Here is a 22694-nt window from a genome sequence, read left to right on the forward strand (position 1 = left end):
CAGACCAGGCTTAGAGAAAGCAAAATGTGTGCCAATGAGTAGGGATTCACGTGCATTGAGCCCCCTTGTCATCAGGCCCCACCTGCAAGCTTTATTTGATCATTATAAAGTACAATGTTAGCCAGGGGCTTTGGAGGCCTAGTGAAATGAAAGATGGCCTATACAATCCTTCTGGAAGTTTAGCCCACAGCCCAGAGTTCGACTGCTCCCTTTCGGCTCCACCCCTAGGACGATGTTACATGCCTGATGGCTTGGGAGAAACGGGGACCTGTCATCCCAGGATATTTTTCCTAGTGGTCTGCCATCATGGGACTCTGTAAATGTGCAAGGAGAGGGTCTCCTTGCCAAAGGTATGCTGTAATAAGGGCTGGCTTTATGAGGGTGGAGTTACCTATATAAAGTAATTTGAAAGGATCCAAGAAAAGTTCCTGCCAAAACAAACAAAAAACAACAAAAACCCCCCACTGCCTCCATTAATGCTTAAAATTTTATCATCAGAAATTCACTACTTTAGGTTAAACATTGCCATCTCTCTGCTGGTTTCTTTTATATGCAAATATTAAGGAGTGGAGAGAGAATGGAAAGAAAACAAAGGAAATTCCGTTTACCTTAATTTGAATGAGCTATCAGGTGGGTGACAGGAAAGAACTAGGCAGCCTGATTGGCATCTAATAGGTACAAGATGCTTAAAGAAGGGAAAAGAGTTCAGAGCAGGAAGAATGAAACAGTAAAAAAAAAAAATCCCACTAATTTCACAATTTCCTGGAGGGTAGCCTTAACTGTAATTGTGCCTTTGCTAGGCTTTCTGTAACATTAAAAATAAATGCTTTCTTTTAGAAGCATCAACTCTATGCTAGACATTGTTCAAAGCCATATAATCACGGAATCTTAGGTTTGAAAGAGACCTTAGAATTTATTAAATCCAACCATGAACCCTACAGAAGAATCTTCTCTACAAAATTCTTGACGTGGTCATTTAAGATTGAGCTCTTCCAGAGAAAGGGTACTTGCTGCTTTCCACTGTGTCCACTTTTGGACATTTAGAAAATTCTTTATATTGAGTTGAATTCTGTTTTGCTGCAACTTTCTCCCGTTGGTAGTAGGTTAAGTCCAATTTCTTGCTCATTCAAATATCAGAAGATAGCTATTTTTCCTAGATTTGCTCTTTTCCACATGAAACATTTCCAGTTCCTTCAACTCATATTCATAATGAAATTTTTTCAAGTCCCTTTACTATCCGTCCACTCTGCTGTGAACATGCTGCAGTTTGTTTGTCCATAAGAAACTATTCAAAGCCAGCCATAATACATCTGAGGATTGTTCCAGAGATTTCTCTGGAGGAGAGCCAGCTACCATCTGCTATGGTATTCCCTGTGGTAGATGAGGGAAGGGCAGGTCAGCTCTGGGTGTTCTAGTTTAAAAGCCTACAGGGATTCCCAAATAAACTAAGCACAAAAGATTTCTGCCAGTTCTTTGCCATGCTCTGAACCTCTCATCCTGACCAACCTCATTTCCAGTCTTCTCAATTACTGCCTTGGCCCTGGTTGATTTCAGTTCCTTGTTGCTCTGCTATATTAAATGGATAACACTCTTTTGCCTCTGGTCCTTTCTGACTTTTAGCTAACCAGCTGACAGCCTCTTTGTGGCAAACTCTGGCCCAGATTTGGTCTCCTAATTTCTTAACATACAATTAGTTTTTTCTCCAATGGACTAAGATGCTTCAGTCTCAGATCTTGACCCATGTCAAATCAGTAAGCATGTAAGGGCCTATTATGTGCTAAGCACTGTGCTAAGTTCTGGAGATAAAAAGAGGGGAAATAGTTTTTACTCATATCGAGTTCACAGTCTAGTGGGGAAGACAACATGAAATCAACTATGTACAAATGCAATACGTGCAGGATAAATTGGGGATAATCAACAATGGGTAGATACTTGTATTTGGGAGAATCAGGAAAGAGTCCTTATAGAAAGAAGAACTGTAACTGGGATTTAAAGGAGATCAAAAGATGGAGATGAATGGGAAGAGAATTCCAGTCATGGGCTGAAAAATGCATAGTTTGGAGTGAGAGTACAGCAGAGGAGGTCAGTGTCACTGGTTAGAGGAGAAAGGGAAAGAAGGTGTAAGAAGATTGGAAAGGTAGAAAGTTTATGAGGGGCTTTAAGGCAATCCTATAGCAGGACTTGACTTAGTTTAAATTCAAATAAGGATAATTTAAACTATAACCCTTTCATTCAGGAATTACCTTTATTTCTATCTCAAGAGGACATCCAGAATATTTGAGGGTTATGATTGCACAGCATTTAAGTTGAGAATGTCACATCTGTCTTCAAGTACTTGAAAGACTTGTCAAGTAGAAAAGCAACTAGACTTGTATAGTTTGGTCCCATAACAGTAGCATACTGGAGCCAGATCTTACTCTCTTGAGAGGTGCTTGTTAAATTTTCAGTGAGAGAATTTATATCTCAGAAATCTGCAAAAACTGCAAATCAAGGCTTTTTTCATCATTTTTTGATAGTCTAGTCATAAAAAAGTGATGGAGAAAATGTTAATACAGAATAAACTTAAAAGTATATGACATTTATACACACACACACACACACAAGCCAATTGTTATCCATTTACCAGCGTGCTCTTTCCCCAGAGGTCAAAATTAAGAGCAAAAAGTAATAGTTAAAAAAAAAATGAAAATTTAGGCCTGGTGTGGAAAAAACCCCACAACTTCTTAACAATTAGGGCTATTAAAAGTGGAATGGGCTGTTTCAGGAGGTAGTGAACTCCTTCTAAGTGGAGACGTTCAAGCAAAGGCTGGATGATCATCTGTGGAGAGTGTTATAATGGGAATTCATTTTTATATATGTTTTGGAATAGAAGGACACTGAGGTCTAGATCAATAATGACATTCCATGGTCATTTGATTCTGTTTACATGGGTTAATTTTATCTCAAGAGTTGGAATTTCATGTAAGATTCAAAATTATTGACACTTAGCAAAGGATAATGCGAATTAAAAAAAAATCAATATAATCATGGATTATTTCAAAAGAATATCATTTGGTAATACTCCTTTAGCAGAATTTATCAATTTGTGGGTCCTTTAACAAAGGATATTTTAAAAGACCTGTTTATGTGCCCATTTCTATTAAAATGGTCTCTTGTCATGAATTTGCTATTTACATGAACTTTAAGTGACTCTAACCCTATAACTATTGCATTCTTTTATATTTAAAAAATCCTAAAAATCTTGATCTTGGTTTAAGTTTCACTTTCATAGCTGCATCATCAATGCAATTTTTAAAAACAAATTTTTATTGATATCTTTTGGTTTTACATTGCCTAAATCTTTGTCATGTCCCTTTTTCGTCCTAGAGAAACATCCAATATTATAACAGAATTTTTTTAAAAGTAAAAAAATCAGCAAAACTTATCAATACATTTAAAAAAAAAATCTGATTTTTTAAAAAAAATCCATGCACACCCATGGACCCTCCACCTCTGCTAAGGAGTAGAAGGAAGTATCTTTGGGATCATGTTTGTTCTTTGTAACTTAATGCAATTGTTTTATTAGAACACAACCTTAACATTTATAGTGTTCCTCCTTTTCATCTCCCTCTCTAGCCTGTGCATATATCCTTCTTTGAGGACTGGTTTTGGTATGTTCTTGCTTTAAATGGAGTTCACAATTCTTTCTGCTGAGAATAAAATTTGGTCTCTGAATAAAGCACTTTTGACTCTTTCTAAACTGCCAAAATGTGAAGTCTTGTGGTTAGATATTTTGGAAAACTGGCAGGTTTTGTTTACATATTGTGGTCTGTCTCCAAATTTATCCCACATCCCACACCCCACAAGTCTAGGACCCTTTCCAATGTAATTGCTGTGGGACAAGTGCAACGCAAAGGCTTCCTTGCAGTTACCAAATCACTTCCATGTCCAAATCGGATGACAACTCATTCTAGGGGAGCGGCCTCCACATCCTCGTGAAAGAAACGCCAAGCTCTAGAAATATCCAAATCTAATTTACTCAACAAATGAGAACCTTCTCTCTGGTAGAGTAAATGAAGAAGAAAATTATTTTTTTCAGCTTTCAGAATAACTTGGCAATCACTCTGAGTCTTTCACCTGAAAACAATTTATACATGCAGAGCCCAATTCTCCCCAATATCCTTAGGGATTGCCAGTAGCATGCATGCTTCCACAGTATGGCTTGTTGGCGGTGGCTCCACACCCATTGCAATGTTTCTAAAATTCACACACAAGCGTGACTTGAAAGTTGAATTGCAGAGGGTTTTCTTTGCTAGGAAAAGGGGAATATCTGGGGCCTATGGCTACTATATCTTCTCCACATGGAGTAGACTACAGAGAGTACTGGAAGATTATAATCTTTGACTTTGAACTGAAGTCAGTTGTGTAGTGCAATGGTGAGTTGGATTCACTGGAGAATTCCAGTGTATACTATGAAATACAACAATATATTGAGACTGATACATAATAAATTTGTAATTTGTTTGGAATATCTTCCCACTAGCATGCACAAACTCCTTCATCCTGCACAGACCCAAGAAATATTGGGCAATGGAAAGGATTTAGGAAAGGTGCATCAATATTTATAGGGACCAGAACTTTGTTGCATATGTGCCCTAATCTCTTAAAATGGAGGCCCCCGTGTGGGTGGCAGCAGGGATCTGCTTCAGGAAGAAGACATCCTGCATTCTACTATCAAGTGAGTGGTAGCAGACTCTTCATTGTCTCTGTAACTGGCCTGTATCTTTAAAACAATCAGACTTAGATATTCTTATTTTCTTTTTAGCAGCATCCAGGAAATGAAGACCCTACTCACCTGACCTCTAAGCACCATACAATGAACTGGTTATGGGGAAGGGGCTACCTTCCCTCACCTCTTTTATAGGGACTGTGGCCCCAAGAATTCAGTTTGAAGTTTCATTCTGTTTTGTCTTTTTCAATTCTAGTTACAGGTGATGTGGTCTCTGAACTCATAGCGCCTGGAGTCATAAAGACCTTGGCTACAGGATTCTAGGTCAGATGTTGCTGCCAGACCAGGAGAGAATTCATGAGAAGATAGAATGCTGGGATCTGAGCTCAAGGTGGGACTTGGAACTTGGTGGGACCACGCTATACAGGAACCTGAGTTAAGCTGTGGATCTAATTCTCCCTTATATCCCCCGGACCTTATGTCCTCAGAGACTGAGGTGGTATAAGACAGGATACTACCTCCACTCTCTAGGTTTTGTGGGTAATATTCATATGTTTGGTTTTGCTCTACCTTTGAAGTAAATATTCCTTTGTAAAAGCTAATCTGGCTCTTAAATGGTTAAATGGAACTAGATTAGTTTTGTTGTTGAGTTGTTTTGCAGCACATCCAACTCTTTGAAACTGCACTTGAGATTTTCTTGGCAAAAATACTGGAAAGATCTGTCATTTCCTTCTCCAGCTTGCTTTGCAGATAAGGAACTGATACAAACAGGGTTAAGTGACTTACCTAAGGTCACACAACTAGTAAGTGTCTGAAGCCAGATTTGAATTCACCAAGAGGTCTTCCTAACTCCAGGTTCACTACTCTATCTACCATGCCAGCTAGCTGTTCAATTAGACTTCAGGGGACCCCAAAAATTGGGGAATGCAATCAGTGGGTACATGAGTCAATGGTAAAGAGACTAAGCACCTTCAAGAGTACCATTGAATCTTGAAGAAGTGAAAGGTAACAAAGCTGGTCTTCAGACAGTGGGGAACAATACAGTCACTATTATATTTATATTAGCCTGAGGAAAAATGAAGTTTAGTCTAACAGGTGAAGGACTGATGGAGAGGGAGGAAAAGTCAGACAGGCCAGTTATATATTTCTAAGCAAAATGTTTTAGATTATCCTCACATACCACCCTACTCCTATTATTACAGAAAACAAAGTATTAGTCATTTTTTGTAAAAGTAACTATAGCTGAGAGGTAGAGAGGAATAGGATGAATAGAAAACTGGGCTAGGAGTCAGGAAATCAAGTCCTGCCTACCTTCTGATACACTCCAATGTGTGACCCTAAACAATGTTTGACCCTAAAGTTCTCAGTGCAAAGTCTTCCAGGCAACCGTCTGAGATTTTTAAGTTATAGCAAGACACTGATCTACATTTTTATAGGAAGTTCTCTTGGAATTCTGATGGAATCATCTTCTTATAAATAAAGAAAATAATCCTGTAGCCAACCTGCTAACATTTACCCTACACTTCTTCATAACTCTTTGGGTGATCTTCAGCTTTAGTTCTTAGGAGATGATAGTGCTCCTTGACTAGAAGAATATTGGTACTGAAAAGAGGGGTTTGCTTTATGGAGAAACTTGGGATAAGAAGTATGGAAGATGTTAAGAAATATATGGCCCCCCAAAAGTTGTTTTCGTCACATTGTGAGAGCCAGGGAGATGTGGTGAGTAGCCTTATGCTCCACTGGTATCCTTAGGATGTCACGAACTGAAGGAAATCTCTCATTTCCATCTCTTCTCAAGCATTTTGGGTGGACTGCCATGGTGAACCTATGGGGTGATCTGGACAAGAATTAAATAAGTTGGGTGGGTATGGATGGGATATCATCTGCATCACTGGAGGGTACAACCTTATTGATGAGATCACAGATCCACTGAGTACTGGATTGTACCTACCAGCAATAATGGGCAATATGCTGGGTGGGTCCTTCTAGAATTTTAAGAGGTAATTTAGGTTTTCCAAGCATAGTACATTTGGGCAAGAAGGGTTATTGCCTTTGGAGTTTTGGGGAAGACACGTGGAACTGATCAATGCCCAGGCAGTATCACTGCAACATATCATGGAACTGCAGAGGAGAGGCTTTATTCACTCTCTATTATTGGCATATGGGCAAACAACACTTTCTTTTTCAAATGTAAAACTGCCCACACAATTAAACATGTGGTAATGATTAATGGGGTGGAGTTCGGGGAACAAGAATTTTAATATGACTTAGTAGGTGAAGTCAAGGCAAATTTTGCTGATAATTTCAAATTAACTGAACAAGACAGTTTTCCATTTTATTATCACTACAAAGTATTTTGTCACACATAATCTCATTTGATCCTTAGAAGTTTACTCTGGCATATGTAATATAAGTATTATTATCCTACTTTACAGAAGGCTTCAGGGAGGTTAGGTGACATCCAAGATAAAGAACTGGAACTCACGTCTTCTGGTTCTAGATCCAGGACTCATTTCATGACACCAAACAGCCAATTTGTTAAGAATATGTCACTATTCAATGTACTTGATTATTTGCTTTTAATGTCCAAGTTTGCCTTGAAGCAATTAAAAAGTCTTTGGAAGAAGGTGTCTACTGCTTTCAACATTAGAAATAACTACCTCAACAAAAATAAAAACATTCATTTGTGGAGAAATGTACAACAATATTAAAAATGCAAAAAAGAAGCCCAACGTAGCAATAGCTTTGATTGGTTCATTTCCCTGGTTTTGGGATGAAAAAATTTGAAATTATTGGTAAATTGGCTTCAAAATTAATTACAAATGAAGCATTTCATATGTATATTTCTTGTTTGTGTTTTGCTCTATAATCCACAAGTGAAAGACCTATAGAATCTTTTTTGTTTATAAGTTATGAACAAGATGTATTTTTCACTTTCTAGGCTGTGGTATCCATTGACATACACACTAAAGTCCCTTTGACACTATGGGATTCATGCCCATAAATTGAAGGAAGAATATACAGCAATTGTGTTAATTACAATAGTGTTATTGTGCAGATCAAAAAGGCATCTCATTGACTTTGGCCTGGTGGGTTAACATTTACATGTTCTCTGTTGCTTGACTACTGAACTCAACAAAATATTAATTAGTTTCATATTAGTTTTACTTCTTAAACTAACCCCCCATATGCTAGTTATAAACTAAAGAGATTTGTATTTATGTGCTCGATAGTTCAGATAACTGTAGTTTAATTTTTCTTCCTTGTGTGTTGTGTGTGTGTGTATATATATATATGCATATATATTTCTCTTTCTTATGGTCTTATTATATTTCATTATGCATTATAGTTATTACATACTTATTGCATATTTTCATGATATCCCCCTTGCCAGACTTCAAGTCGCACAAAGGCAAGAAAACAGCAGTGACAACAACAAAACAACAAGAAAAATACTTTGATTCTTGTGCACTTTGATTGATCCATGACTCTTCAGTAATGGATATTTCTATTGCAAATCACAACCTTCTGACCCACTCTTGTCCTATTCTGTTCTCATCCGTGCCTTCCCATAAATCCTCTATAGAAGATCCAATCTAGTTTACTTCACTTATCTTCTAGGGACAGTTAGGTGATATAGTAGATAGAGTGCTGACCCTGGAGTTAAAAAGATTCATCTTCCTGAGTTCAAATCTGGCCTTAGACACTTACTATCTGTGTGACTCTGGGCAAGTCACTTAATCTTATTTGCTTCAGTTTCCTCTTCTATAAAATGAGCTGGAGAAGAAAATGGCAAATCACTCCAGTATTTTTGCCCCCCCAAAACCCAAATGGGATCAGAAAGAATCAGGCTTGACTGATAAATGACTGAACACACAAAAAACATATTTTAAGTTTGGGGTTTTCTTTTTTTAAGTTACTAGGGAAAATTTTGATAGCCAATGTAGATACTTTAGAATTTTGGTCTCGGTCTTAAATTCTAAGATCTTGATTTAAATCTTTTCTCTTACTGTGATTTCTTTTTCTAAATATTACGCTAAGTGCAGTTTTTGTCGTTCAGTCATTTCAATCATATCCCATTTGGAATTTTCTTGGCAAAGATACTGGAGTGGTTTGCCATTTCCCTCTCCACCTCATTTGATGGATGAAGAAACTGAAACAAATAAGGTAAAGTGACTTGCTCAGGGTCACACAGATAGCTTTTCTCTATGATAAGTCCATCTTTTTTCCTGATCATATACGCACTTGATTAAATCATGTATACCCCTCCTTATCCTGGAGGTCATTGTAGGGGATGTAGGTGATATACTGATACCTGCTTACCAAACATCTTTTCTTTGCCATCTGAGTCACCTGCAGTTTGGTCTGAGATAATGGTATTTTGTGCTTCACAGGATAATATGTGTTAATATTAATTTATGCAACATAAATAATTACGTTACTGATGAACTAACAATAGTTTATCAATCCAGTAGCATATTGTAATCTGGGTAATAAGTATATTTTCAGTCACTTGGTTTTTCTAATGTGGATGGTTAGGTTGTTCAATTTTTAGTGACTATAGGTCTCAATATAATGACCCCAGCCAATGGAAGAATTTGGAGGCCCTGGTCATTGAATTGGCCTGGCCATGGGATCTCTTTCTATTTAGATTCTATGTAGGATATCCTCTGTCACATTGGAATGTAGAGAACATACATTTTTCCCTCATTTGTTATCACTTAGTAAATTGTTGAACAAAGTTATGCCCACAGTTCTGTGTATCATAGCATCTTGTTTGATTTTAAGTAAGAATAGTATAGATCTAGTTAAAGAGAGCCTTTAAGGTTATTTTGTCTTGCCAAGTCAAGTGATTTAAGAAAAATTAGAAAATAATATCAGTATTTTATTTTCTTTGTAACTTTCAGAGTTGATAGAGTTCAAATGTGGTTCTGCTAAGAGAATTATTGTTGTTTGTCGTTTGTTTTCAATGACATCATGGGTGACATTGCACATGAATTGGACTTAAGTGAGGCAGAGTGACACAAAGTCATCAGGCTGACTCTTTCAGTGAGCATGGTAATGGCATGGGATGCAGTGGGATGACCTTGGCATCTTCTATATCTGACTAAGGTCTAAGAGTTCCACAGTGTTTGTTTCAACTATCATCGTGGCCATGTTCTCATCAACCCATTCCAAGATGGTAGTGGGTTGGAAGATGGAGGGGCAGTCTTGGCATAGACATCCCCTTAATTCATCAACAGTTTACCTCAAATAACCTCAACCTGGTTTAGTTCATCTCTCAGGAAGGTTTTCCAGGGTATCGTTGCTGCATATGCTGAAGCTTTTTAGAGCCACAAGTGAGAGTTGGGTGACAGGCAGACACTGAAGGTTGATGAGCAGCCCTGAAAAGGGTTTGACAAACCCTCACACCAGAGGTGCTAGTCCTCCTGAATACCCCATACCCCCAGGATAAATCATACCAACAGTTTTATTCCATTTTGTGTCCATTTGTTTTGAACTTGCACATTCATCTACAAAAGCTGTATATGATAGGCTTAGGTGGATCTTATGCTAAGCTCTCTATAGCCTTCTTCTCCCTCAACTGTTTTTTGTTGCCTAGTATGGCAATACTGATGCCTTTTCAGTTATCTCCTTCATAATGTGTTACAAATGAATTTATTCTCTAGATGGTGTTGCTTTTGGCTGCCGCATAGCCCAACTTAGCAAAGAGATCAGATGTTTCCAGCTGAGGTGGTTTCTGGGGTCAGTATTCCTTTTTTTGTGTCAACTGTTTTGCATGACTTGAACTTCTCTAGGGAATGTTCAGACAATCAATGTCCGTCCTTTCATCTATTTCCCATTTTAGGAATTGCTAGTCTATTTAAATTGGGTAACTTGAAACTGCTGTAACCATGTATCTTATTTTCTTTGTCTTGTTTTTTAAACTAATTGATAGTATTACAGGTAACTTACGCACTGAACTTGGATACAGGACAATCTCAGTTTAAATCCTGCCAAAGATGCAAATTACATAACCCTGGAGAAGTCACTTATCCTTTCTATACCTCAGTTTCCTTATCTGTTAAATGAGGTTGTACTTGATAGCCTTTCAGATCCCTTCCAGCTCTAAATCTATGGCTTTATGATGCATCAATAATCTGGTTGACTAATTCTGAAATAACTCACGTGTCAGGAGCTGTTTGTCTCTTGCCTATAAAGATACAGTCAATTTTAATTTTTTGTGATATTGTTTGGTGCTTGCCGTGTATAAGACATTCACTAATTCATCTTGAAGAAAGTTTTCATTATGTCTAGGTGTTAGGTTATTGAACAACCTATAAGACTCTTTCATTCCTTGACCTTGAATTATATTTCCCAAAACATCTTTCCCCATTCATCAAAGTATAGGTGTCCTTAATTTAGGAAGAATTAAGTTTTTGTTGGTCAAAATATAGCAGTAAAACAGCTAGACTTTCCCAGTGACAGATACACATAATAGACAAAAATATGGCTGGGGGGGTAGAGAATGATGACGGCTTTGCCTCTTTAGTTCATTCTTTGTCCTGGCTCAAATTTATTTGCACAGTAAGTTAAAGAAAATCTTGAGAATGTCTGACCCTAAGTTAGATGGTTACCTTAAACAAAGGACTGTGATTGTTGTATAGACATAAATAGATTATCTGGGGTTACTCTTTCTGGCTCTCTCAGTCTACCCTTACCTGAGAGAGGATACAACTATGGTAGCCTAGAAGATTGTAACCAAATGGCTTAGGTGGTCCTAAAGAGATGAGACTAGAAGCTGATAGGCAAAGAAGAATGGCAAGCAAAGATTATGCTCCCAGAAATTAGAGTAAGAAGGGAATTTATATGCTTAATTGTCATTATGAAAAGGGATAAGAGGATGATCAGTAGGACAACAGAAACACTATACCCATGAGGAGAATTCCCAATGACAGCATCCGCATCAGAAGACCTCAGTAATCCTGCGGTGCTGGAGATATGGTTGCCCTACCATATGTATGCACTGGCAACATCCCTTCCTTGCAAATGTACCCCTTCCATATGATCCATATGTGTGTTCAATCTCTTCATTGGTGGTGTTTGTATTTGTGGGAAAGTATACCCTAGGTTCATGGAAAAAATGTTTTATTGAAACTTTTATTACTAAGCTATTTTATTAAATATTTTGGCTTTGAAATAATTGTGTCCTCTGGCTGACTAAAGAAAACATAAACGCATGGTAGAGGTTCATGAACTGTGGTTTTGAATGGATATAGAACCACAGAGCACCTTGAAACTAGGGTACTATTCTAGATGCCCCATGTGTGAGGGAGGTATGCTCCAGGTGCTTCATTAGTTTGGAGGCTCTTAAATTTTTCATACAATTCTTCTACCTTTTTTTTTTTTTTGAAACAAATATAGGCCCATAAGCTGTAATTTTCTTCATGGTGGTCGTGATTATGCTTGTTGTAGGTACTACAAGGTGAGATGACCAAACTATTCCATAAAATGTTTATTGTTGCCTTTAGGAACACTATGAAACCAATACCCTGCACCCCTCACCCTCCAGCTCCTTTATTCACCCTTCCCAGGAGAACCTGAGGTGTGGCAGTGCTTGCCACCTCTAATCCCTGGTACTAGGGAAGGCTAAAGTTAATGGATTGCTTGAGTGGGGGAGATCTGAGATGCAGTAGAGACTGAGTGCCTGCATTAATCTGAGTTCATGAGAGTAGAGGGCAGCCCCTAGGCTTCCCAAGGAGGGACAAATTGGCCCAAGTTGAAAGGGAAATAAGTCCAAACTACAATGATTGCGTCTATGAGTGACTATTACATTTTCAGTGTGTCTGAGATGGTGTGAACCGGTCATTAAAACAAATAGACAAACTTAGAGTTCAATTCAATTTGCTTTCATTAGAAGCAATTCTGCAATGTAAAGAGAGAGCAGGCCTTGGAGTCAGGAAAGCCTGAGTTCAAATCCTACCTCTGAACTCTCAGTATGTGTGAGAGCCATCTAAGCCTATAAGTTACAGAGAAGAACACCTAAATTGGTAGAAGGAGCTTCCTCACATGGGAGATCCCTATGCCAATAAAATCACGAAGTCACAGAACCAGTATGTGTCAGAGGTAAGATATAAACCCAGGTCTTTCTGACTTTCAAGACAGTGTTCTATAGATTTGGGTCTTACACATGTATATGTATACATATATCTCTGCATATGTATGTTGATTCGTGTATGTATATATTTGTGTATATAATATTGCATATATACTTACATAATTTATATATAGATATTTGTAGGCATATAATATATGAATGCATATACACACACACACACACACACACACACACACACATACGTTTGGTCTTGATTTTAGAGTAATGTTACATTTATCATACTACTTTGTAAGTCTTCTAGCTTTTTTGATTTTGTGTGCCTGTTCTTTCTCTATTATGTATCACTAGACCTTGGACCGCCAGAGTCAGCTTTCAACTCTATCGCCAATGAAAATCTTTGCCTGCATAGGTAGTTTTCTCATACAGGTTTCTACATGGCTCCAGTCTTCTTGGGGCTGCTTGTCAGTCCATAGCCCAGTGCTGACACTGCACAGTGATTCATCATTTGTTGTGCCTTTTCTTGGGTGTGCTCTTTTGAGTACAGTCATTGGCACAAAGCAATTCCTGAATGATTTTCTCAAGGTCTTCTAATGCCTTCTGTCAAATATTGAGTTGGGAGAGTTTCCCAGAATGATACGAGTATCAATAGCAAAAGTGATTGAAGTCTTCCTGATTAACTCAGTCTATTTTTCCAAATTAGTTACAAACCGAGTAATGCAGTTTTGCTGCAAAACTATTTGGAAATCATAGCAATGATTGAAAACAAACATGTATGATGAGATCATGACAACTAGCTCTAAATCTAAACTCATTCTTTGACTTGCTCGAGAAGCTTGGCACCTGCTTTCATTTTTTAATAACATTTTTATATTGTGACCTTTTAAATAATGTTTTTATTACTGCCTTTTGTATAGACACCTTCATTTCCAAATATGCTCCTCCCCTTACCTAGAAAATCACCAATATAATTAAAAAAATAAGTGAAAATAAAAGCAATTCAATGAAACTTACCAACATATCAATAAAATATGAGCATATATTCTATATATCACCTCTATAGTCTTCCATGTGTACAAGGAAGAGAGAATGTGATACTCTCATATGCCTTCATCAGGGCCAAACTTGGTCATCATAATTATATAATAATCAATTTTGATTTTTACAGTTGATTTTCTTTTCATTCATATGTGTATATACACATACATGTACACGTATATACATGCATATATACGTAAGTGTGTATATTTCATATTGTTTTCCTGGTTCTACTTGTTACACTTTGTATTAATTCATGTAAGTCGTTCCATGTCTTCCTGTTTTCTTCACAGTCATCATAGGTGCAGTGATATTCCATTGCATTCATGTACCATAATTTGTTTAGCCATTTTCCAATTATTTGTTACTGCAAAAAATGTTGCTATAAATATTTTGTTAACACTTTGGATTTTTCTTTCTTTCTTTGATGTCTTTAGGATGCTGTTTGGATGCCTAGCAGTGAGATCTTTGGGTCAAATGACATGGACATGTTGAACCTTAGCAATTGTCTTTAGCTCTCTTTTACTCAATTAGTCAAAAATAATTATTGAATGCTTACTATGTGATAGGCACGTGATAAATTCCGGGTATAATACAAAGAAAGACAAAAGGGGGCTCCTATTTACATGGAACTCACAGTGCAATAAGGGAGGCAAAATGCAAGTAACTATTTACAAATATATATTACATGGCATAACCTAGGCACATACATATGGGACATACTCAGTTCTCCTTACATGGAGATGCCCAGTTTACCTGACATAGAGACCACTATATGCCCTAGCCAGTAGGTGAGGGGAGTCTGCTTTGATTGGCTGCCTGTGTCTTTAAAACCAGCAAGAAAGACTAAACCATTCACCTCTTCTGACTGTGCTCTTTACTCTGCTGTCTCTCCTTCTGCTACTTTCCCCCCATCATTCTTTTTTTTCTGCATTCTTTTTTGGGGGAGAATCTTATCTGCTACGACCACAAGATGAAGATCTCAGTTTGCCCACAGTGGGCAACATGAACTGAATTGGTGAGAGGGGAAGGACTATCTTTCCCCTCCTCCCTTTCTTTTACTCTGGTTTCTAGGCATGGACCTGAGAATGTTTGTTCTCTGTTCTTTCTTCAAGGAACCTGGGAGTTTGAGCCATGGTCAACTTGCAGCCCAGATTGCAGATAGGGCCTAGCATGGCAGCTCTAAGAAGCCAGGATGCCTGAGACTTTAGACTTGGGCCAGAGTGGGACTTTTACATTTGGAATTATATCTCTGCCCTATAGGAAGAGGATTAAGCTGTGAATATGATCTCCTTTCCTTCTTCAGAGAGTGAAGTGGTACAAGGAAGAGGAGAAAGATTATTCTGCTACATATTGGGCAGAAGAGTGAAATGTAAATTACTCTAGTCTTCAGGGAGAAGGGGCCAGTGTTGTCTGTGTTATATATATGACACATATAATTAGCTAAGAGGATGGTGGCACCCTTGACAATAATAGAAAAGTTAGGTAGAGAGAAGGGTTTGAGGAAAAAGTATAAATTAAGCTTTGGAAATGTTGAATTTAAGATGTCTATGAGACCTCCATTTGAGATTTTAACAAGGAGTTAATGATGTGGGATTGGATGTTAAGAGAGGGCAGTGATGTTTAAATGTTTAGCAACTTCTCTTCAAAGGGAAAATGTATATACAACACAAGCTTAAGTTCAAGCTGAATTATTAACATTTCCCCCCATTATTTTAAATCTAGACAATCAGCAAATCAACATTTGCTATTTCCAAGGTGTAAATGTTCAAAATGAAAGTTTAACAATTGGTTCTTGTGAGCTGGTTTGAGTTGGCTCCAGCATATCCCTGGAAGAAAATTTTGGAATAGATAAGTATTTCTAAGGTTTGTACATATAGAGATGATAATTTTACTCATAGGAGCTAATGAGTTCACCAAATGAACTAGTATAGAGGGAAAAGAGAAGAGGGATCAGGACAAGACCTTGGGGGCAGGATTCCCACTATTATTGGCATGGGGAGGAGGAAGAAAAGGAGGAATAGAAAGAGTAGTCAGACAGGTAGCAGGATAACCAAGAGAGAGAATGCTCACAGAAACATGGAAGAGTATATAAGGGAGAAAAGAGTCATAGACAGTGTCAAAGTCTAAGAAAGATGAAAATTGAGAAAAAGTTATTGAATTTGGCAATTAAGAGATCACTAGTAACTTTTAAAGGAATGGTTTTAGTTGAATGATGAGGTCCAGTGCCAGACTGCATAGTGTTAAGAAAACAGTGAGAGGAATGGAAGTGGAAGCCTCTGTTGTAGATGGTCTTTTCAAAGAGTTTGGCTTCAAAAACAAGTGATTTTGGATGATAACTATCTTGGATGGATGGATGCAGTGAGGGTTTTTTGAGGATGGAAGAGAAGTGGCATATTCACAGACAGAAGGGAAGTGGACAGAGAAATTGAAGATTAGTGAGAATCATAGAATGAACAGCCAGCTAAAGAAGATGGGAAGAAATGGGGCCACTTGTGCGTGTAGAAGGGTTCACCTTGGCAAGAAAAGGACCACTTCTTCATGTGAAAGATGAGTAAAGGAGTAGATAGTGGCAGAAGACATTTGAGTTATGTAAGATGATGAAGAGGAGAGAACAGGGAGCTCTTTGTAAATTACTTCAAGTTTTTCATTTAAATATGAATCAAGGTTCTCAGCTGAGAAGATGGGACAGAAGGGGAAATCTGAGGAAAGATGGAAAAGTTGTGGTAAGACAGTGTACATTTGCACCTCACTTAAGAAGATAAAAAAGGATTACCTTGCTGCAGTGAGGGCCCCTGTGAGATAATGTAATATAAATTTGTAGTAGACCTAGTCAGGAGAGTTTCATGACTTTGCCTCTCTTCATTCAGCACCAAATAAATAGGAGAGAAGGCAAAAGATTGTGGGAGTGATCCAAGGCTGGGGTTTAGAAGTGCAAGATCTTCAGTAGGAGAAAGGAACAAGGGATTTAAGACAAGAGTTCAATGAAGAGTTGAAGTGGTTCATTGGGGGCAGCTAGGTGGTGCAGTGGATAGAGCACCAGTGCAGGAGTCAGAAGGACCCAAGTTCAAATCTCACCTCCAACACTTGACACTCACTAGCTGTGTGACCTTGGGCAAGTCACTTAATCCCAATTGCCTCATCCTGGGTCGTCTCCAGTCATCCTGATGAATAGCTGGTCACTGGATTCGGATGGCTCTGGAGGAGAAGTGAGGCTGGTGACCTGCACAGCCCTCCTTCACTCAAAACAAAGTCAAGTGCAAGTCATGTCATTAATTCTCTGATGGCATGGTCTTCTTCAGCAACAAAGGACAAACACACACACGCACACATGAAATGGTTCATTAGGGAGTCAAGATGGTGAAGGGAGCCAGTAGAGGAGTGATTTGTTACTTATGGAGCAAACATTTCAGAGAGCAAGGTGGAAGAAGCAGGTATCTTTTGAGTAGCATGTTGGTGTTACTTACCAACATGAGTTGGATTGGTTTAGGGGAATTGGAATAAGGGAGCAGTTAGGAAACCAAGAGAAGATTTGAACAGTGACAAATGGGAGCATGTTAATCATTAAAGAATGAGGTTACTTAGGTTATCACTGCCCATAGGAATTCATACTGGAGGTATAGTTGTCCCAGGGTGTCAGGCAGCAGTGTGTAGCTAGAAGCAGAGGGTTAGGGGTGGGAGAAGAGGTTCCCCCAGTGGAGGTGAAGTGATTGCTCACAGTTGTAGGTAGCCAGATAGAATGTCTAGAGCTCAGAGGAAGAGTTATTCCTCCCCAGGCAGGAAATTTCCTGCCTGTGCAATTATATGGTGATGCAATTCTGTTTCAAAGCAGTGTTGGGAAATCAATGATGGGTAAGTCTATTGAGCTCTTGGGGAAAACTCCTTTTGAAAAATTTTATTGATGTTTTGTTTTTATATTACAAACATTTACACATTACTTCTGCTTCATGAGAGGTCTCTTGTAAGAAAGTAAAACAATTTATAATAGAATGATCTCATCTTAAAGGTCATGTACACATTTCATATCTATAGCACTCTTCCACCTCTCTATTAAAAACAATTAACAAAAAAACTTTTTTTCCTCCCTCCTATGTCCCATGTCATTGAATTATCTATTTTCTCATTTCTTATAGGATAGCAGTACTCCATCACATTTATATACTATACCACAGCTTATTCAACTGCTCATCAAACAATGGTCATTCCCTTTATTTCTAGGGGGAGGGGAGCAGGCAGTTGCCACCACAAAAAAAAGGCTGCTAAAATATTTCTATATATAAAGAACTGTTCCCCTTTGATCTGTTTTAAGTATAGGCCTAACAATGGCATAGGTAGGTCAAAAAGCTCTCACTGTTTAATAACTTTTTATATATATATAGTTCCAAATTGCTTTTCAGAATGGTTGCACTCAATCTCAGGCCCATCAACAGCATTATCCCTTTCCATTTTTGGTCATCTTTGATATTCTGCAAAGTATGAGACAGGATTTCATAATTGCTTTAATTTGCATTTCTCTAGATCACTAGATTTGGAGCATTTTTTTTTTTCATATGGTCATAGAGAAAGCCTGAGTTTTTTTTTCCTTTGAGAACTGCCCATATATTTAGACTGTTTGTCAATTGGTTAATGGCTCTTTTTCTTATAAATTTGAATTAGCTCCTTAAATATCTTGGAAATGAGACCATTATTAGAGAAACTTGCTACAAAAATTCAAATCCTCTTTAACTTTAGCTCAGAAAAAGGAAGGAAAGGAATGATCTGAGAATAGTCTAGTTAACAAGCCATGACTTCAGAACAGGCACGGTAATAGCTTCGATGGACCCAGAATATTCCAGAATATTAAGTTAGGATGAGATATTGTGGGCCAAGAATTCAGTTTAGTAGACTGTCTCTGGGGATGATTTTCCATAAGCTAAGAACAAGACATAGCTTAGGTTGAAAGAAAACTGGAAAAGAAAATTTCCTTAGCCTCCCTAGACATGAACTAGTTCTTAGAAAACAACATTTTGATGAGTTAAGTACAAATACATTAGAAATACATGAAGTACATTTCCCTTGAAAAACACATGTGTTCACAGTCTAAGGCAAAGTGATTTTGGCAAAACATTTTGAGGAACCCAAATATAGTCTGGGATAGTTTGCCAGAAGGCTCTCTTATCCCAAATAATGATTATTTCCTAGAACTGTGCATTAGCTTCATCAGACAGTGTCAATAAGAGTAACAGAGATTTTTTTTTGTCTGGAAAAGATCTCAGCCATTATCTAGTCCAACCTCTTCATTATATAGGTGAAGAAACAGAGGCTCAGAGAAGTTAAATGAATTGCCCAGGATCACACAGCTAGTTTCTGGCAGAGCTGGGATTAAAATTCAAGTTTTCTGACTCACACTCCATTGGTTTTTCCACTACACCACCCTAAATCCCAATTTTAGCATAAAGAAGCTGTGCCAAATTGCCTTCAAAGTATTATTGTATTTCTGGTTACTGTCTAGAGTTGTAAGTTGGGTATTTCACTACTTCCACAGACCACCAGTTTATCGGTGTGAGTACTCTTTCCTTTTTTGTAAGAGCTGAAAATTTCATTAACGTGTTGGCAATCTGACGAGAAGCTTTTTCTGAATGTAGCTAAGCTGGCTTTGCTCTTCAGACATATAAAATTGCTGGGCATATATTGCAAGGCTTTTGAGATCAATTGGACCTGTGAGGACTTGAACTCTATTGACACAGCCATTGAGAAGTCGGGGACACCTCCATGCTATGATGAGATACCAGAGGAGGATTTTTGTGTAGTTATAAAAGAAAAAAAAAACAGGATATGTTTGCCCTACTGGATTCAGTAAAGTGTCATCAGATCAGAAAAGAATTTGTATTATCATTATTAGTATTGGCCTTTTAGGCTACAGGAATTTTAAACAAAAGGATTACTCCCTTAGAGTCTGCTCATTTGATTTGCATCAGACTGTATCTTTCCCCATAAAACTTTCCCCTAGTTACTGAACGGCAGTTAAGTTTTACATTTAAATGTTTGCACCATATTGTTTCTTGCTTGTTAAACAACCATCCAGGGAATATTCTGAAACCTGATCTTTCCTCAGGCCATTCTGACCAAAAGGAATATTTCCCAAGAAAGAGACAAACGAAAAGTCAGATGAGCAAGGAAAAAGAATTCTGAAACTTTTATGTAGTTACCATTTTGAGAAAATGACTTCTATGGTATCTGTGTTCTGAATAGTTATTTCATTCCATCAGTAAAGGTAGAGTGCCTGGAGAACGGGAGATGGGGTGCAGTTCCCCCATTGACTAAGTCACTTAGAAGTATTTGAGGGCAAAGAGCACCTTGACTAGACAAATAAGCAGATTTTGAATTCAAATTAAAGAATTTTAGAAAAGAGGGGATCTAATTGGAGATAAGGAAGTCTAACCCTCTCCTTTTTCAGGCAAGGAATGTGCCAGCTAAAGATTAAGAAGCTTTCCCAAGGTAACACAGAATTAGAAAAAACTCAGGTCTCCCAACTTCCAACCCAGTACTCTTTGCACTACATGACGCTACTTTCCAGGTTGAGTAAACAACAAAGCATATTTAATAATAATGATAGCTCACATTTATATAACACTTTACAGTTTGCAAAGCACTTCACATACGTTATTTAATTTGACTATTACATGAACCCTGGTATTATATACCTCATTTTAGGGAAAGTGAGTTTTAAAGTGGTGAATTGACTTGCTTAGAATACACAGGGAAGGGAGGAGAGAATTAGCATTTATGTGCACCTATTATATGCCAAGCAATAGGCTAAGAACTTTATAAATTTGATTACATTTAATCCTCACAACAACTCTGTGAAGTGGGTGCTGTTATTATCCCCATTTTACAGTTGAGAAAACTGAGGCAAACAGAAGTGACTTGCCCAGAGTCACAGAGGCTTGGATTCAAATTCAGATTTCCTTAACTTCAAGCTCGGCATTCTATCCAGTTTATCAGCTAGCTGCCTACAATAGCAGAAAGGGATGGGAAGTGGAGTACTTAGAAAGAGTCTAGATTTGAGATCAAAAAACCTCGATTCTCATCCTGGTTTTACCACCACTTACAGCCTGTAGGACATTGTAAAATCGATTTCATTTCTCTGAGTCTCAGTTACCTCATCTTTAAAATAAAATATATGGGTTGGACTATATGATCTTTCAGGTCCCTTTCAGTTCTAAAGCCTATGTGATACAAAAAGAAAAAAAATAGCTGTTTTAATGTATGCTCTATGTACTGAGGTCTATACATACTCAGATATCTCAGATGTGATTGGAAAATACAATTTAATTAGTCAGGATTTTTTAAATTCAATCTACTTTTTGTATAGTCTATATTGGGAAATAAAAAAGGAAAAGAATCCAAGAAAGAAAGATCTTCTGTAATACCTGATTATTAATATCTATTGGGGAACTTGTATAATGGGTTCCACCCAAGAAAGGTCAAAGTACTCCACAGAATATAAAATGTAAACAAATTCTAAACTGTGTAAATTAACAAAGCTGTAGGAATTATATTCAATCACATTCAATCCCTGCTTGTAGCAGCCAGGAGTTTTGTAAAGAACTGGGACTATTAAATATGCATCTATATACGTCTGTGTGTGTGTACACACATCCATATATATGTCTACATACGTCTATGTATATACACATATGCACCCATACATGCACACATTGTGTATATATACATATGCATATATGTACATATATGCATACACATACATATGCATATATGTACATATATGCATACATATACATGTATATATACACATCATATATACATACACACATATATTTTAAGGTTTCTAAGGTCATAACCAGGAGTCCAATCTCAAGGGTTCTCTTATTAATTTAATTTTTTTGATGTCTAAAAAAAGGATTTGGCTCCTTTAAGAAGAAGAAGCCTATTTGTAAAATATAAATACAAGACAAATATCAGAAAGGAAAAGGAATAATGCTAAAGAACAGGAGCACTAGATTGCCTATACATTGTAAAAGACAAACTGTTAAACATAGCCAACTGGGGTGGGGGTGCGGGTGGGGATGGGGGGATGGCTCCAGCCAATAGAATGAGGACCACCTAAGCATGGAGAAAGAGAGATACTTTTTTCACAGAAGGGGGTGATAGGTAGAATGACTACTGATTTAGCAGATTATCCCTAGACCAGTAGTTTTCAAAGTGTGGTCCAGGGAACCCTAGGGGTTCCTGAAACTTTTTCAGGAGATCTGCAAGGTCAAAACGATTTTCATAATAATACTGAGATTCTCTTTACCTATTAAAATATTTCTCCCTTTTCCAAATACATATCTCTGTGAGGCCAGATTTTTTTCATGTATTTTAACCATAACAACACACCACAAAAAATTGAATGCAGATATGGGAATTCAGCTGTCCTCTATTAAACCAGGCATTAAAGAGATTTGCAAAAATATGTAAAACAATGCCATACTTCTAATTTTTCTTTGTTTTGGAAAATATGGTTATTTTAAAAATATGTTACTTAAATTAACATGTAATAGGTTTAATATTATTTCAAATGAACATATATCATATATATTTTAAATCTTAATTAATTAAATTTCTAAGATGGTAAATCTAGATAAATATAACCCACCAATAAAAGCTCTTTGGGGTTCTCAATAATTTTTAAAAGTTTAAAGGGATCTTAAGACCAAAAACTTTGAGATTCTTTATGTTAGACATTTGCCTAAGATATGAAGGGTTCAAATGATTTACTGAGTCACATAGTTAATAATGTATGAGAAGCAAGATTGGAATATAGCTTTTCCTGACCCTGAGCTCAGCACACTATCTGCTATACCACAC

The 22694-nt window shown here is 37.4% G+C and overlaps 1 long non-coding RNA gene across 2 annotated transcripts in view; it reads left to right on the top strand.

Annotated features, from left to right (window-relative positions):
• The window catches only part of LOC140512804 (uncharacterized), a 58987-nt gene that overhangs the window by 17186 nt on the left and 19107 nt on the right, over positions 1–22694 (top strand). For both annotated transcript variants that reach the window (XR_011969924.1, XR_011969923.1), the window contains exon 2: positions 4965–5099. This is a non-coding gene — a long non-coding RNA (uncharacterized lncRNA). The remainder of the gene's footprint in view (positions 1–4964; positions 5100–22694) is intronic.

The sequence above is a fragment of the Notamacropus eugenii genome, chromosome 6 (genome assembly GCF_028372415.1).
Source record: "Notamacropus eugenii isolate mMacEug1 chromosome 6, mMacEug1.pri_v2, whole genome shotgun sequence".
NCBI lineage: Eukaryota > Metazoa > Chordata > Mammalia > Diprotodontia > Macropodidae > Notamacropus > Notamacropus eugenii.